Source organism: Amblyomma americanum, chromosome 1 (assembly GCF_052857255.1).
Source record: "Amblyomma americanum isolate KBUSLIRL-KWMA chromosome 1, ASM5285725v1, whole genome shotgun sequence".
Lineage (NCBI taxonomy): Eukaryota > Metazoa > Arthropoda > Arachnida > Ixodida > Ixodidae > Amblyomma > Amblyomma americanum.
In genome coordinates, this window is record NC_135497.1 from 488,518,079 (window position 1) to 488,535,780 (window position 17,702).

The 17,702-nt window shown below is 46.6% G+C and overlaps 1 protein-coding gene across 2 annotated transcripts in view; it reads left to right on the top strand.

The window, feature by feature from the left end:
* l(2)37Cb (DEAH-box helicase 16 lethal (2) 37Cb) overlaps positions 1-17,702 on the top strand; it is a 551,956-nt gene that overhangs the window by 183,444 nt on the left and 350,810 nt on the right. The gene's annotated exons all lie outside the window — the stretch shown is intronic.

Consider the following 17,702-nt stretch of genomic DNA (forward strand, 5'->3'; position numbering starts at 1 on the left):
CATAAACCGCCGCGTATATATCAACCACAGGGGGGGGGGGGGGGGGGGGCTTCTTTTGCCTGATCATGGGTGTGATTGACCATGAGCCCAATAAGGTGTGGCATGCTAGAACTCTGTGTAATCGTCATTGAGAGAGAAAAGCAACAACTGGGAAAATTTAGAACTCAAAAATAAGAGATGACCTGTGCCTTGAGCAAACAAAAATAAAGAAAAGGAGCCATTGGGATTCCAAACCAAAGCCCAAAGCATAGTGCTCTACACACTAGGGCACGTGGCCAAATGAGACCTGACAAGTGTCGGTGTAGTTAGTTGGTGCTCTTTTTACTGGGTGTAGAATTTTTATGACTCTCATTTAAACATGCAGTGAAGGCTTCCGACCGATGCCACCAATGTTCTAGAACTCGATGCATCACACAGCAACCATTCAAACGTCTGGATATGTTGTATAATGTGATAACGTGACGCTGTGTTGTGACGTCATCGTGGTCTTGCGAACCATGATTCCGTGCTGCGCTATCACACAGCTCGGCCCTATATATTCCTGCGTGCTTTACAATAAACGTTCTTCATTCGTCATCCACGTCTGGCATCAGTCATATCATCTGGCGATGAGGTACTTCAGCCACGCATGGGGCCGCCTCGGCACTGCGGAAGCAACGTTCTCCGCAAAGAAGACCAGCCAGTGCACGTTGAGTGCTTGGACCTTGACTGAGCTGTCACTGTTTAAAGAGAGTGACAATGACGAAAAAATGTCAGCTGAAGTCCAGAGGGAGTGCTGATGAAGGGAAGACAGCTGCAGCGTGTGAAGATTACTGCCAAAATGCCTTCTTATGGGAAGATGGCGGAATTTGACACTAAAACTCAGAACTTTGAATCATACGTGGAACGTTTTGAACTTTTTGTAGGCGCGAACAAAATTGTTGAAGGAAAAAAAACTGACTGCTATTGGCATGGAAGCTTATAAGGTGCTGTAAAGTCTGTGCGTTGCAAAAACGCCGTTAAGCAAACGTATGCTGAGGTAAAGCGACTGCTTCAAACTCTTTACTGTCCTAAAAGCTCTGTGATTGCCGAACGTTCCAAGTGCAATCGCCGTGTGCAATTAGAGCATGAAGGTGTGGAAGAATTTACTGTCGAACTGAAACACTTGGCTAGGAAGTGCGACTTTGGCATATTCTTGCAAGATGCCTTACGGGACAGGTTAGTTGCAGGTTTGCAGAACGAGGAAAGCCAGCGTGCATAGTTCGCTGCCAAGAAATTAACGTCTGAGGGGGCGTGCAAAATTGCATTGGACCGAGAGTTGGCAGCAAAAGATGCCGCTGCAATGCAAGCGAGAGAAGCAAACTTATCGTTGCATTCCTTGCAGGCTAAAAGCAAGAGCACAACGAAAGAAAGATTGCTGAAGTCGAACCCAACCAAGTGCCAGTGAAAGTGTCTTGTGAAAGATGTTGCAGGAAGCATGAATCACAGCAGTGCTGGTATAAAAATTTTATAAGCATCTAAAGGTCGGTCACTTGCAAAAAATGTGCCCAAAGGCAAGGCACCTGAATACAGTGGATGGAACTAAGGGCGAGGAAGAAGAGATAGACGTGTACCATTTTAAACACTTCACTCAATCAAGTTATGAAAGCAAGACCACTTTTGATAATTAACACTAGTTTGGGGCTTTTCGAATTTCAACGCCTTCCTACGGGGTGGCTAGCGCTCCAGCCATTTTCCAAGCCTTGATAGATGAAGTGTTGAAGGGCATTCCGAGAGTTGGATGCTACATTGATGACATCATTGTGGCAAGCTCGGACATGAATGACTGCCAGAAGACATTAGAACGTGTCTTGCAGCGATTGTGTGCCTACAACATCACAATGAGTGTCGAGAATTGCCATTTTTCCCTAGGCTCGGCGACTTATTTGGGTCACAAAGTCATGGCGGAGGGCATTTACCCTACTGATGCCAAAGTAAAGGCAATTCTGGAAGCCAGGTTCAGTCTACGAAATGAAGGTGTATCTGAGGATGTTGAGTTTTTATTCAAAGTTATCGGATAACACGGTCACAGCAGCACAGCCACTTTACCAGCTTCTACAGAAGGACCAAAAGTGGTCATGGTCTAATGAATGCAGTGACTCTCCGCTCCACCCACAAGGAGCAAAGTGTTGACATCCTATGACATCAATACGCCGATCGACATGCTTTGCGACGTGTCATCTTATGGCCTGTTATTTTTCATGAGACAGCAGACGGCAGCGAACGTCCCATAGCTTTTGCCTCTCGAACACTGAAAGCTGCAGAAAAGAAGTACCCGCAATGTGAACATGAGGCCTTGGCTTTGGTTTTTGGGTTGAAGAAATTCCATCGGTACTTATACGGCAGGGAATTCACACTTTACACTGACCATCAGCCATTGCTGGGAGTAGTTGGCCAAGGACAAACCTACGCCTACTTTGGCCGCAGTGCGCATGCAGCGTTGGACCATGCTGCTTGCTGCTTACAGCTATCGGCTTAAGTATCGCAAAGGCAAGAACCTGGAAGTAGCGGACGCACTCTCCAGATTACAGCAGGCTGGGAAGGCAACTGATGTAGCAGAAGATTGCCTAGCAGTGTTCAAGAGCCTGCCGTTATATGCTGCTGATGCTGCTAAGGCCACAAAACGGAACCTGACTTTGAGTTGTGTGTATGAATACACTGAATGTTTGGCCAAACCAATACCCTGAGGAAATGAAGGCGTATCACATGCGCCATTATGAGCTGTCACTTCAGCAAGGATGCCTAACATGGGGTACTCGAGCAGTAATACCGGATCAGTTGAGGGAACGCGGGTCGGATTTGCTTCATGATGAACATCCAGGTAGTACCCGCATTAAAATGCTTGCCAGAAGCTTTGTGTGGTGGTCTGGTATGGATCAAGCTATCGAGATGCACGTCAGAAAGCGCAAAATCTGTCAAGCAGTTCAACCATCTGCCCAGCCCCTGCCGCTGCATTCGTGGAGCTACCCGTCAAAATGTTGGGCGCGAGTTCACGTTGATTTTGCTAGTAAAAATCCTAATGTGTTCCTTGTTGTAGTTGATTCTTTCTAAATGGGTGGACGTTTGGTCGATCGATATCATCAACGTCTACCATGAAGACAATTAAGCAACTAAGGAATGTCTTTGCAGCCTACGGACTGCCTGAAATATTAGTCAGTGACAGTGAGCCGCAGTTCACGTCTACAGAGTTCTGCAACTTCGTGGAGAACAATGGTGTAAAGCATGTCCTAACCCTGCCATATCACCTCGTGTCCAATGGTGTAGGTGAACGCACCATGCAGGCAACGAAACGATCGCTGTTAAAGCAGATCATGGAACGCGATGACACTCGCGCGCGTTTGCTTCAGGAGTGCACTGATTTTCTTGTGGCCTACAGGAATACATCAAGTAATCTTATGGGACAAACACCTGCACAGTTGTTTCTAAAGCGTCTACTGTGCACAAAGCTTTCTTTGCTCAAACCCAGCTTTGTCAGTGACATACAGCAAAAACAAGTTGACATGAAAGAAAAGCGTGATGTGTCGCGTGGTGCTGAGCGCGTGTTTCGCGAATGTGCTTGCGTATGAGGACAGTGCGCGGGAAACATGCCTCTTGGGAGGCAGGTGTGGTTCACCAAATTGTGTGTTCTGTGATATATGTTGTCAAAGTGCAGGGGCATCTGCAATTCACCAAAGCTGACCATCTATGGCCAGACTATGCTGATCCTGCAGCAGCCTCAGAGTGACCATGTGCAAAAGAGGCACCAACTGGACAGTCTCCACTCAGCGGCCCTCTGCGTAATGACAGGGCGCAATCAGCTCAAGTCTCGGAAGAAAGGAATCCGACCACCCCTCAACGTCCTCTCACCACCCCTCAACCTCTGCTGGTGCAGACTTGTCACCGCAGCAAAGCCCAGGGCAGCTGCCAGCATCGGAGCCGACGCCATCCACTGCGGGAGACAAATCACCGCTTCGTAGAAGCGCTCGTATGTGCAGGCAACCAGACTGGTTCAGACACGAGAACTTTAAGTTGAGCCCGTGGGAGGGGGGAAGAAAATGTGATAGCATGACGCTGTGTTGTGACGTCATCGCGGTCTTGAGAACCATGATTCCATGCTGCGTTATGACGCTGCTTGGGCCTATATATTCCTGCGCGCTTTTCAATAAACGTTCTTTGTTCATCATTCATGTCTGGCATCAGTCATATCATATAATTTCACAGTGCTGGCCCTGCTCTCATGGTGCACATATTTCGCACTGCTCACTGAGTCTACCGCAAAAATTTCTGGCATGATAAACCAGGCAGCTTGCGAGACTGGCCAACGAGGTAGCGAAAAAAACAATTCCCTTCCTGTAAAACATTTCAGCAATGTAAATGCACTTTCAAATGCAGGATCACTGACAGCAAGAAACATGTAACAATTACAGTAAGAGCTCGTTAATTTGAACTCGAAGGGTACCGGAAAATTGTTCGAATTAAGACACGTTCGAATTAAGCGACATTTTAATTATTGAATGTGCGCTAGAATGAGTGGTTACAGTGCCCTGCCGCGCGGGCAGAACCTGAAGCAGCCAAATCTAGACTCGTTATTGCGAGCTAGGCGCTACTACACGTTTGCAGCGTGCATATTCTGAGAATTGAATTCATCTGGTCCTAATGGCAAATGAAATAAATTGATCGGCCAGTTATGCGCCAGAAACAGGTACTGGAATGCATTCGTGTGAGCAGCGAGCTTTAGTGCTGGGATATATGATGCTATCTATGCTCCAAACCATGTTTATTTACGGGGAAGGGTTGTCAAAATCGGCAAAGTGCACTTGCTTGCGTTTCTTCTGCTGAGACTTCATCAGCATCATCTGCAGCTTGCCCAAAGCTCCTGCGCAATGTCAGAGTTCTCATTGAGAGAGAAGTGGCGTGCTGCAACATCGAGTGCCGATGCTACTTCATGTGCACTTGGCAGTGGCATAGTCTCGTCGCCGCCGTCAGACTCATCACTGTCTACTCTTCTCACCGCATGTGAGCCCTGCGACATCTGCTGGGAGCATGCAGCCTCAATTATATTGGCGCCACTCAAGGGTTCCAATGTCTCCACGCTGCTGTCCACGTAACTCGCGCTCGCAGCACCAACAGAAGCCGTCACCGCCCGAACTGCCATACTACGTTTTTTATACCACGTGATCATGACCCAGCGACCATGGCACAACGAAAACGTGGAATGGCTCGTGCCGAAGCACCAACAGCGCGGGCGAGTGCTCTGGCAGCAAAAACCTGCTGTGGCATGCACCAGAACGTGGGCTACGTGAGCCTCATGCACTCGGCATTGTTTTTTTTCTCCATTGTTTTACATCTCTGGTAAATTTGGAGCTTTTTTTACTAGCTATGGGTCAACTTCTATCTACGAGAAGCCGTGTCAGCCAGTGGCTCCTAGTTCAAATTAACCATACCGGATGCCGACTTGTTCGAATTATCGGGAGTTTCCCCCCATAGAAATATACAGGGCTGTGCCGGGACCCGGGTGTCAGTTCGAACTAACAGTAAGTTCTAATTGACCAAGTTCAAATTAACGAGCTTTTACCGTAGTGAGAGAAAGGCACATTTTTTTCTTATTTTCCTTGCACACTGGTTGCAGCTTGCTACCGACTTTCTCTCCGTGCTTCACTCATTGTGTGCTGTCATTCACAATTTCGTAGTGTTCAAAGTAATTGTGGTTATGCTCGCTACTTCAACCACTACACAGCCTCCGAAGAACCAAGCCGAGCGTATTTCACTCTCTGTCGCAGTATTTTCAAGCACTTTACAGGCAAAAAGCTATGCTACTGTGTTCACCTCGGCACGGTAAACTTGTTGAACAGTCGCTCATTTATGCGGAAGAACCGCAATTTGGATTCCCTACAAAAGGTTACGAGTTATATCGTGTGACCTCGTAGTCTGCATTGCAGATGTCGTGGTGTAAATGCCCTTGAGATCACAGCTCTCTGATATGGTCAGTTGTGAAACTTCACATAAGGTCCATACACCAAAAACAGTAGCCCAAGTTGATCACAATTTGGGTGTTTACGGATTGCCACATTGCCCATGGTCAGTAACGTAAACTGCGCTCAAGTTGCAAACTTCAAGGTATTTGATAAACATACAACCATCTGGCAACAAAATCATTGGAACAGGGGCATTAAAAAAATGCATAGATACAACAGGCCGAGCGATAAATTAAGAGGTATAGAAGGAAAAAAAAAACTCTTCAGAAGACAATAACAACAGCTTTGAATGGCCGCTTCCAGATGGTGCCATCATCCATAAGCACTCGGAAAGTGAAGCAGTTTCTCGAACTAGTATAGCCTAAGAGCTCTGCTTGTGGCATCACACGAGCATTTCATTACGCCATTTGCTGTTGGTGGGAGCAATCTTCTGGTCCCAATTTTGATTGCCTTTTTTTTGGGATACACATTGCATCCAGGGCACAAAAATTTTGGTATTAGTATAATAAGCCCTCTCATTATTTACTGGAATGCAAATCTGAAATTTGCTGGACAACTCTCATGGCCCGTTCAACTGAAAACTGAAATTCGTTTTAGCAGTCCTTCTGCATTTCATTGTGAAAATGATAACATTAATCATCAACTTGTAGTCTTGCTAAGGAATCTAAAATAGCAACTGCTATTTCTGCACACAAAAGAGGAAGCAATCTTCAATCTTACTCAAATACTAATTAGCATATAAGGATACTCCCCATACCTTGTAAAAACAAGTTGTCTGCTCAGCTAATTCACAAGTGAGGAATTTTTGTGGGTACCTATGAATGAACTCCAATGCGCCTGGCACCTCAACACTGTACTTCGTGTTCAGAAAGAAGTAGGAGGCACACAGAAGCTCCATGGCAGCCAGAAAGCTGACGCTTTCGAAGCAGCTCATCCCGTCGAGCGTCACAACGCACCTGCAGTCAGAGATGCTTCTGCCTGGAAAGAGACCATGGCCAATCAGAAACTGAGTCTCATTACATGCTAACAGCTGTCGTGCAATTCTTTTTTTAAATGCTGCAGCTCAGACGATTATTTTTTGGTATGATAGTATGACCATAGGGCACCCACATCCCTGGCCATATCAGCATAGCTCACAGGAAACGCTATCTCAGCATCACCAAGTGCTACATACTGGTGGTGCCGAGACAAGAAGGGCAGATGGAGATTCTGGCAGCGCAAGTGGTATTTTGTAAAGGCGATCTTGAAGTTAATGTTGGGGACCACAGACCATAATTTTAAAGCCTCACCACCAACAGTGGGTGCCAACAGTCCATAAGGACGGCCCGCACCACCTCTTTGTGCGGCATGTGGTGTGGAAAGAGCAACTCTGTGGTTGAGTTAAACTGCTGCATTACCAAAGCTGCACTGAGCGACTGCTTGGCTCATCTTGTGTGAGGGAAAGCAGAACGGCCATCATACACAGCGCTTGTGAAAGCGGTCATCACCTGTCACCTGTGCACATAACTACTGACCCCTTCTTCGGGCACACTGGAAATAAGTTAAAGTGATTTCTTCGGCGATTTTTTAATTTTTCGGACAATTTTTCATTCTATAGAGAGTCCGAAAAATCGATCGTTGGCTGTATTTGCACAAAAAAAATGGTTTAAAGCAATGTGCGAGGCTGGACAGAAAGATGAGAACCCATTCCCAGTGCACCTGCGAGCCAGTCGTTCACACGCACATACAGACACAGACAAACACACACATACAAACACGCATGCACAATGTCATTCCAGCTGTTTGATGAAGGCATGGAGCAGGTGCTGCGTCTAGCAAGGGAGAAAGGGTATGCGGCCATCTCAAAGGCAGTCACTAAAACAAGCATGGCCACAAAGCCATCTGTTACTTGTTAGCCACAGAACGTGCCAAGCACCATTTACTATACCTGCACGAGAAGAGAACCTGCTCGGAGGCTAGAGGAGAAAAACTCATGCAACACAGTCAAGTGCCAAGGTGCAGGTGGTACTAGCTGCGTTGACAAATCAAGTGCAAGAGTGCTGCACCACCTGAAATGGTGCAGAAAGTCCAGCCAAACCGAGCAGTCCTTTTGCAATTGGAATGCGGTACCCTAATTGATCCAGGCCAGCTTATACTTGTCCTCAGTGCCCTTTGGTCCATTTTAGCCAAATTGCTAATGACACTAAACTCTACACCTTCCATACAAGTGATTTTTGCCATTTGCCCATGCTCTCTTAGCTGCTTCGAGGCAAACTCTCCATACTTTACTTTCCCATGTTGCTAACATTGAGCTTATCGATTACCTTCGACATCTTAACTAGATCTTTCTTACCAACAAGGTTTGATAATTCCTTGCTCTTTAATACGTTTATGGTTCAATGTCTCACAGTTATTCAGGCTGTGAGGGACGCTGTAGTGGAGAGCTCCAGAAATATTGACCACCTGGGATTCTTTAATGCGCGCTGACATCGCACAGTACATGGCACTCGAGCATTTCGCCTCATCGAAATGGAATCGCCGTGGCCAGGATCGAACCTGTGTCTTACGGCGGCGGCTACTTTCTAGTTTTAGTAAGTGACATTGCAATTAGCTGCTCCAAGCATAAAAAGAATTATGAGAGCCTCACCAAGTACAACCACCAATAGTGTCAAGGGCAGGTCGGTAATCAGTTCATCAACACTGGTTGATGCCTGTGGAGGTTACAAGTCATCATCACAGATAAGCACATGCATGCATGAAACTGTATGTTCAGTGAGTGGGCACACGGGTAACAAGTTCGATGAAGCAAGCCAGCTTAACTTTGAACAAAGGAGGGCGGAGGACAATGCTAAAGGTGGAGATTCTCAAAAAGAATAATCGCCATATTTACTCGTGCAAGACCCGCACCCCCACTTTAGCTGTAGTTAATTAATATGAATGTACTAACCTTATGTGTCCAATAAACTTGAAATTTGGGATACAGGAATCGGGGAGAAACAATAAATACAACTGAAACAACCATAACCTAGTTAAATGCACTAATGAATCACACTAGTTTTTTTTTCTGCCATCCATCATCATCGCTGTTGCTAGTACTTGGTCGCTGGCTTTTCCAACGTAATGGACAGGCATGGAATAAGACTCTGGAAGCGCGCAGGTGAGGTGAAGTCACTGGATAGCAACGAGAGCGAAATCGGTGAGGATCAGTGATTAAAGTGCTTTTAACTTCTCATCAGATGTTGCAGTATTCTGTGCAGAAGTCATAGCAATGCTACACTGTTTCAACAGGTACTCTATGGTACATGAAGACCCGACTTGTGTAAGGCCCCCACCCAGGCAAAAACTGGAGGGAACACTTAAGCTCTGTCTTACAGGTATGACATGATAGCTTAATGAAATAATGCCCATATATGCAGAATTCTCTACTTAAAGTACAGTGTGGGAGATACACATGAATCCCCTGCCCCATAGTAGTAATAGTCGCGGGCAATTATCACGCGATGTTATGCGCGTGCCATTCGGGAAGTTTGTGAGGAGGGCACTAACGCCGCCCCAGTTGCCTTTCGTACTCTGCCGTGATGCCACTGTAGAGACTTTCCCTCTTTCCCCTCGTAGAATGGAGAGATCTTTCCTGCACAGCCCGGGAAAAGGCACGTTTCTCCTGAGGCGTCCTACAGTTTTTCATGCTGCATACTCAAATGTGCAGCATGACCAAATCTGAATGGCCTTTCTTAGCAGAAATATGCAGCCGGCATTGTGGGGCACACTGTGCGTCACGCCGCCGACCGTTATTTGTTAAGAGATTGTGAGGACGCATTCAGGACCGGACAAGCTGCCAATACGGATCATCAGGCACTGAGCTAAGTGCAGATCCCAGCTTCCCGCAATGTTGTAAAAGTGATTATGGTGACTGTTATTGCGCTGACCTCGAAAGAAAAGGATACCCCAGTCTGTTCATGCCACGTATCATTTCAAACAAAAAAAACGCAATCAAAACAATTCTACGCCTAGCCCAAGCATACACCAGTGGGAAAGACGTGTATGCATTCCATGCTTAAAAGGTGTCAGCGAAACCTCGACTCGTATTCTCGGAAAGAAAGGAGTGCGAACAATACTCAAGCAGATTGCTACCATTGGACACCTCCTCCGCCACCCGAAAGACCGTCATCCTAAAGAAAAGGTCCAAGGTGTTGTGTACGAAAGAACCGGCTCTGAGTGCCCGGCATTGTACGTTGGGGAAACAAACAAAGTACTCCATGGAAAGGATGAAGCAGCACAACGCTGACTCAGTGCGAGCGAAGCATAGTGGCCAAGCACTGCGAGGCATGTGACCACAGGAAAGTCTTTGACAGAACTATTACGCTTGAGACCAAGCCAAATCTGCACACAAGGCTGCTGCTTCAGTCATGGCAGGTTCAGCAGACGCCGGGAAATATTAATTGCTCCCTCTGAAGCCTTTCTCCGTCCTAAATCCACAGTTTAAATTCAGTACCTGGCAGTCACCTATATGTGTGTCTAAAAGCAAATCTTCACCTTGCCTGCAGTCACACCTTGATAAAGAAACAAAGTAAGATTTTGAAACGTGTTTTCTTACAAGAACTTGGTTGACTTTCTTCTCTCACTCAAATTTTCATTGCAAACCAGACAGACCTCTGTCGAACGTTTTCATTTTAATCACGTGGCACGCCAGGTGCGTGCCATGCGGGAACGCATCTCGCACAGCCATCAAGACGTCCGAAACAAATGGGCTCTTCTCAATGGTCTGTCTGCACACGAATAATCGTTTCACTGATGGGTTGTGCGACTATTAGCACTGAGGCCTGCAGTGTGTCCCCTTGCGTGAAAAAGGAGACACTTTCTCACAAAGGTGTGTGAAAGTCTGGTTGGTATCTGCTGCAATTCAAATTACTACGCTGCTTCATTTACTGAATTCACTACTGTTATAGAGAATTTCAAATTAAAATTGTCAACCCATATTTGGTTTCATTTAGTTTTGCAACTTAATGTTCACTGGCTTATAATGCTGTGGTTCCTCATTATCATAACCACTTATCACATCTGTTGCAAATTTAGCCTTGACTTGGAATACGGCATTAAAAATGCCTTAATGGAATATGTTGCTTGCCCTCCACATACTGCACCAAGCATAACAACAACACGCACTGCATAACATAATTAGTTTCCCTAAAACCTAAAATACTATTTCAATTCATGGACGCGAAGAATTCAAGAACAGCTGAACACGTGCCTTTTAAACTGGGCCAGGAAGTGGTGCCGTGTGAACAGCAAGGGCCACTTTTTCCGCACGTCACAGGCACGCTTGCCCATGGTGTTGATGGCCATTCAGATCGCTGCGTAAGAATGCATCAACAGTTCGTCTTGGAGATCAATGTTTTGCTGCTCTCGAGCTTTCAAGCTTTCGGCATCAAGGATTCTTTTGGTTTCCTCGCATTCGCTGAAGTCGATGGTGCTGACTGGTGGCTGCCATTCTGTGCAGCCATAAGCCGTTCTTGGTGTTGCCCTCTTCATGGACCCTCTGCAGAGTTCTTAAGAGAGCCGTTTAGAGTCACGCGTCATGTTATCAATTCTGCAGTGGATTCTGTCTGCGAGTCCATGAAATGTCCTGCCCACTGAAGAGGTGAGGAGCGGATCGCAGAGTGCCAAGGAATATGAGATGCTACACAGAATATGAGATGCTACAGTAGAAAACTCCAAGTCCATTCTGGTCCCCCATGGTTTTCTTGCTATGCATTAGCATCACACAGTGCGCAGGTAGTTCGGTATTCGCCTCCATTAATCTGAGCACCATGGCCAGGAATCAAACTGGTGACCTTGTTCGCAACAGCAGAATGCTAGAGCCAATGCATCACAATGGCAAGTAATTTAAGCTTTTGCAACGACAAACAAAAGAAAACTGACCTTTGCAGAGGAAAGTGAAATGTCAGTAAAACAGTAAGATGGGGTTAATGAAAAAACTTGGGGGCTTCTCAAACCACAATCTTAAGAAGAAAATGTGATATCTTTTATGTTGCCTGCCATGGTGTCTACAATGAGTCTATAATGTTGTTGCGGTTTTCCCACCAAAACTCTAGTTGGAACCATTGCCCTCAAATGGTATGTACGAGTTATCACTCGAGTATCTTGCACTGGATTATCATACAGGATCATACTAATCCAAGCCATTAATACAGCTTAATCCATTTCCTGGGGTGGGCCGAGTTTCAGAATTTTGGGGTGGGCCAACTTCCAGGTTGCCACCTGCCATGGTGGGCATGTTGCGATGTCACAAAGTTACGCGACTTCTTTCGACCAATCAGGTTGGACCTTCAGGGCAGTTCGTGATGACGTCACAAGGTCACACGAGCTCTCTTGACCAATCAGGGAATTTCGTTACAGAGAAGCTGGAAACTGCATGAAGACAACCTAAATGCTATCGCATTAAAAACAAATAATGGGCACTTAAGCTGCATCTTGAGGGTCTCGTAGCGGACTCTCTTCACACATAGACACGGACACTGTTCTTTTATCACGATGACACAATTCAGCACAATACGGTAACCACGCTTCTTGTCTTTCACACTCCTCTCACACATCAGTTCACATGTGTTCTTTGAGCTCTGAAACACTCACCGTGATCAACCATAATCCTGTTGTATTCTTTGACATCGATTGTTTCCAACATCCCTTCACTTTCATATTCACCACTGTCGTCTATTGTTTCTAGCTCGGCACACCATCCACCTTCGGTGCTTCCAGTCTTGATCACACCTCCTGCACAGACACGCACTTCACTGTCGTCGAGGCTCATATCCTTAGGCTGTTCGATGGCCTCATCATCGTGGTGCTGCTCCTACAAGGCTTCTGGTCTCCCAGCGCCAGCAGCACGGCCTTGCGATTGCTGAAATGGCAGCCGAGTACGTCGCTAACGCTGTCAGGAACATTAAGTCCATACATGTGTTTCTGCTGGTAGAGATGACACTCCTCGGTGTCAGAAGCTTGAGGCCGGCATGTTGATGCAGTATTTCAGGAAGCTTCTCACCAAAACTTCTAATTTCAGGAAACAGCGTGCCAAGGTAGATCTCCTCAGCGTGCTTGTCAAAGATAATGCTCACAGGAGTTCTCTCCTCGTCGGGTGCCACGTCTAAGATGTTGCTATCATCCAGCACCACCATCTGCTGGCCAAATGACACGGCAACAACCACTTGCATCGCAGTGTACTCATCGCTGGGACCGTCCACACGCCCCTCATTCTCATTGATCGGCTTTATGAACCTGCCGCAGACCTCGTCCACCCTCTCCCTGCTAATCTTGGTAACGCAAAATAGAGAACGTAACGACTCTTGTAAATAACACTGCCCTTGATGTGTACACATAAGCAAGATGGCAAGTTGTACATTATTCGTCTCAAAAGGGAAGCGCAAACCAGACAACCACAAAAAGGAAGGAAGGCAATGACACAAGCTTCTTATTCAGATGAATAATGTACAACACACCCAACTAGCACTGTGTTGTCACCTTCGTTCCTTTTTGCAACTGTCTGGTTCCCGCTTTCCTTTTGAGATGCACACACAGATCCTGACCCTGTTCCACAGCTTGCTCCAACATCTACATGGTAGCATCCACATCTACTGGCATAATGACAATGGGGCCTTTGATGCCAGATTGACCCCTGTCGATGTAGAGGAGGCCATGTATAAGCATAGAGGTCAGCCTATGTGATACAAGCCACTCATTCACCAGATAGAGTTTAGGCGGATATACACAATCGTTCGTGGTGACAAAGTTTGGGACACGGTCCTGCCGTATGGACTGCATACATGTGCGACACATGCTGAACCCAGACAGGCCCATTTGAAACAGCTCTGCTGCAACCCCAGAGTATGCTTCTGGAAGTGGCTTTAGGTCATTTTTGTGCCCCAACCGGTCACACACAGAACAGGAGGAGCCAAACGGGCTGATGACGAAGCATTTCTACACAGTATCTTGCAGCTACACATTGGCATGCTGCATCATTATGGTGGCCCTGTTCCGAGCACCGTTCTTCCGCCTCCACCTGCCGCTTCAACCACTTAGCCTCCACTTCTCGTCCTCACAGTGCCGGGTCTTCTTGACGCCCTGTCACTTGGCCTGTGCCTCTAGTGCCTGCCGTTCATTGTCCCCTGGTTTTGACTGCTCTCTCGCACCGCACACAGTTTTGCTTTTGTTGCTCGGCCTCTATTTCTGTTGTTTGCAATGTTTCGCCACAGCTTTTCTAGCTTTAAGTTCGGCCCCTTGGTGCCGTTTTTGATGATTGGCCTGTGCTTCTCGTGCACGTAGCTTGGCATCTTGCTGTTGCCTCTGGCGAACGGCTGCAGCTTCTAGAGCACGAAGTTCAGTGTTTTGCTGCCGTCTTCGACACTTGGCCTCAGCTTCTCGCGCACGCAATGCGGCGTTTTCGCGTCGCTTACACCGCTTTCGTTCGCGCCTTCTCTGCATCTGTCTTGCGCGGTCTGCCTGTACGCCGAGGCACTGGCACAGAACCACCACACGGGCCACCACACGATCCAGACGATGATCCAGCCCACGACACCAACAATACAGCACTCGTAAATGGCACACCATCCACAGCAGAACTGACAGCAGCACGCGTACGCTGCACGGAATATACAGTGAAACTGACTGCACTGCCACTCTCACTAATTTATACTTCAGGCGAGTGCTAACATCCGACACACGCCGTAACACTCCCCATCATGCCTGACGCGTGATGCCATGGAACTTTCCAGCGCCACGCACATACCACGTGATCGCTGACCACCTAATGAAACATTCCACTTCCCATAATGCACCGAGAGCGTCCGTGACCTCATGGAAGTTTTCACAGGCATACAGAATGTCTGACACTCATTAGCATGCTGCCAATCATGTGACACATCAGACCAGAAACGACGACAGCCAAAGTGGAAGTGAAACCGAAAGTGACACCACCAGACTGGAAGTAACGTCAGCTAAGCCTGAAGTGACATGGCTCAGTTTAGAACAGCGCGCCTGACACCCCAAACTGCCGCATAAGTACGGGGCCAGTTGCAATCAAATCTGTGCGAGATGTAGCTCAAACCTGATAGCAGCCTGTGGTCCTCTGGGATGCTTCTACTGAGAAATCAAACAAAATGTGCAATTTATACTGCAAAGGCTCCTTAATTAATACTTCTAAAGTTAGAGCCTCTCTAATCCCACACATACTCAGCATATATTCGTAAGATACCACTTAACATGACAGACCACACAACACATATAAAAATCCCGCTTGTACGAAGCTGTACGAGCATGCCTGCATTAGCCTAGGGCACGGATGAAAACTATATAGGAGTAAAAACTCCGCTGTCTGCGGCGACCAGAAAAGGTCACAAGCCCACGGCGCCACTATCATGCTGGCGGCGTCTGGAGGCCTGGAAAGAAACTACTGCCGTTTCGGTTGCCAAGGCAACCGGTCGAGCATGTTGCTCCCGTTCGGCTGCGTGCACCTGACTTCTATTGAGGGCACTCTCGGGCGCTTCTTTACCGCTGGTAGCCCGAAGAGCAACCGGTGCTACGCTTCAACCATTTGAGCACAATAAAAAATAAAATGCGTTCTTTTCCATAACCGCTATAAGATGATCTGTAGCTTCTGGTTGTATGCAGGGCTTTCGTTTGACATTCGCGCGATGACTTTGATTGGATGGGTATAAGCGCTGCTGGCATTTGTCGAAGGCAAACATGCCTTCACGTTCGTCGAGTATGTGACCACGCTAAGATTCATCTGCTGGAGGAGAACGCGGGCATCGTACGGCGCAGCGTTTATGACTACACGTCAGCTGAGAAGGCAACAAGTGGCAACAACTTCTCACATTGCTCACCTTCTGCCTGCAACACTTGTAACCGCTTTTGAAATTTCGAACAAAACACCTGCATCCCATCTTAGTCTAGCAAATTCAGAAGGAGGCCGCACAGCGTGTAGCAGTGCTGTCAGTATTACGGCCCTCAGACACCGACAAGAACTGTTGCTGTTTGATTTAAGGGCGCAGAAATACAACGTCACAGCGTGCGCGCTGAAGCAAACACCCGTGCCGTCTGCTTGTCATCTGCTCTGGGGCGCTGCATTTTTTTTTTTTCGCTGCAGCTTCCATGAGGCGCGCATGGCGCCGCCGCTGCATACAACCCCGTCGGCGCGCACAATTGTGACTTTATCTTGTCGCCTGCACTCGCTCGTGCCGACGGGAGTTCCACCTCCTATATAGTCTTGCTCCGTGGCCTAGGGGTAGCATGTCTGACTTGCAACCCAAAAGATGCAGATTCAAACCCCGAGTAAAATGTTGAAATTTTTCTTTGATCAACACTAATTTATTTTACTAAGTTGCATCATTTGAGACACGCAGCATCCTTTAGTTCGCACTACATGTCTATTTTTAATTACTTTTATTCCACAGACCCATGTGTGATGCGAGTTTCTCTGCACAATGCCGCTGAAGGGACGACACCGCTGCACAATGCAGCTTTTTCCACTGTCGCGTTAAAATATCACCTGCAGAAAGCCACAAATCAGTGTGAATATAGAAGTGAAATCGTGACGATACAAATCTGAATCTGAGCAAGTCGTGAAACGATTCATATCACTTAGAATATATGCAAAAGAATAGGAAATGCATCCACGCAGATCTTTTTACCACTGACCAGATTAATTTTTGGCCATGCAGCCACAGTTCATGACTAGCAATCGTGGCGCAAGTGCTCGAGGGTCTGGTCGCGGCTCACACATTCATATCATCCATAGTGGCGTAGGAGTGTACAGAACATCCAAGACTGCTCACTGTGCACATTTCACTTCGAACAGGAAATTTTATGGGTTAGTATCAACCATGTTCAATGTCAAGCAGGAATTAATAATGTCAAGCAAGTGCAGTCATCAGAAATGAGGTACCAAAAAATGCACATAAAATACGATTTCTTTTCCCAGGTTTTAGCATGCAAAATTTATGCCTTGTATTACATCTAAATCCAAAAAATTCAGCCCAAATTTGCAGTTTTCGCCTGGTTCTTATTCAGTGCTATCAGACTGAGTTTATTGAGTACAAGTGTATACAAAAGGTAGTACAGAGGGAAACCCCAAAGTAAAACCATATGGGGACTTTCTGTTTAAAAACCATTCGGGCAAATGAAAATTTTAGCAAATAAAAATGGAAATAACATAATAATCACAAGATGTATGAACACAAGAGCATATCAATTAAATAACATTATGCAATGTTAGCAAGTCACTGAAGCACAGAAAGAAAAGTTAAAATCTTGTTGTTTTGGTGTGGAAGTGAGGTTTGTAGTGTAGTAAAACTTCGTTAATTCGGACTTCAAGACAGTGGAAGAATCACCTGAATTATCCGAATGTTGAATTATCGAATGGAACACAAAACTTCCAAAACACGTTCACGTGTAAGAAATTTATTTCGAGAAAGCCTGGGTAGTGGACATCTCAAAAACTGCGTGACAGCAGTGATTTTTCACTGTTCCGTCAAATGCTTTAATTTCATGAATGAAATTGGAAGTGTCATAACCCGAACAGCTCAGAATGGTAACGGTATCAGCAGCTTCTTTCAGAATGCGATGCAGTAGCGCTGGAGCATTTTCGCATGCGGCATCGCTCGTGAGGAGGCTTCACCGCACAAACAGCAACAGCACGGCCCAAGCACAGAGTTTCGGCCAGGTGGAAGAATGAAAACACCACGAGAACAGAAGCAAGGG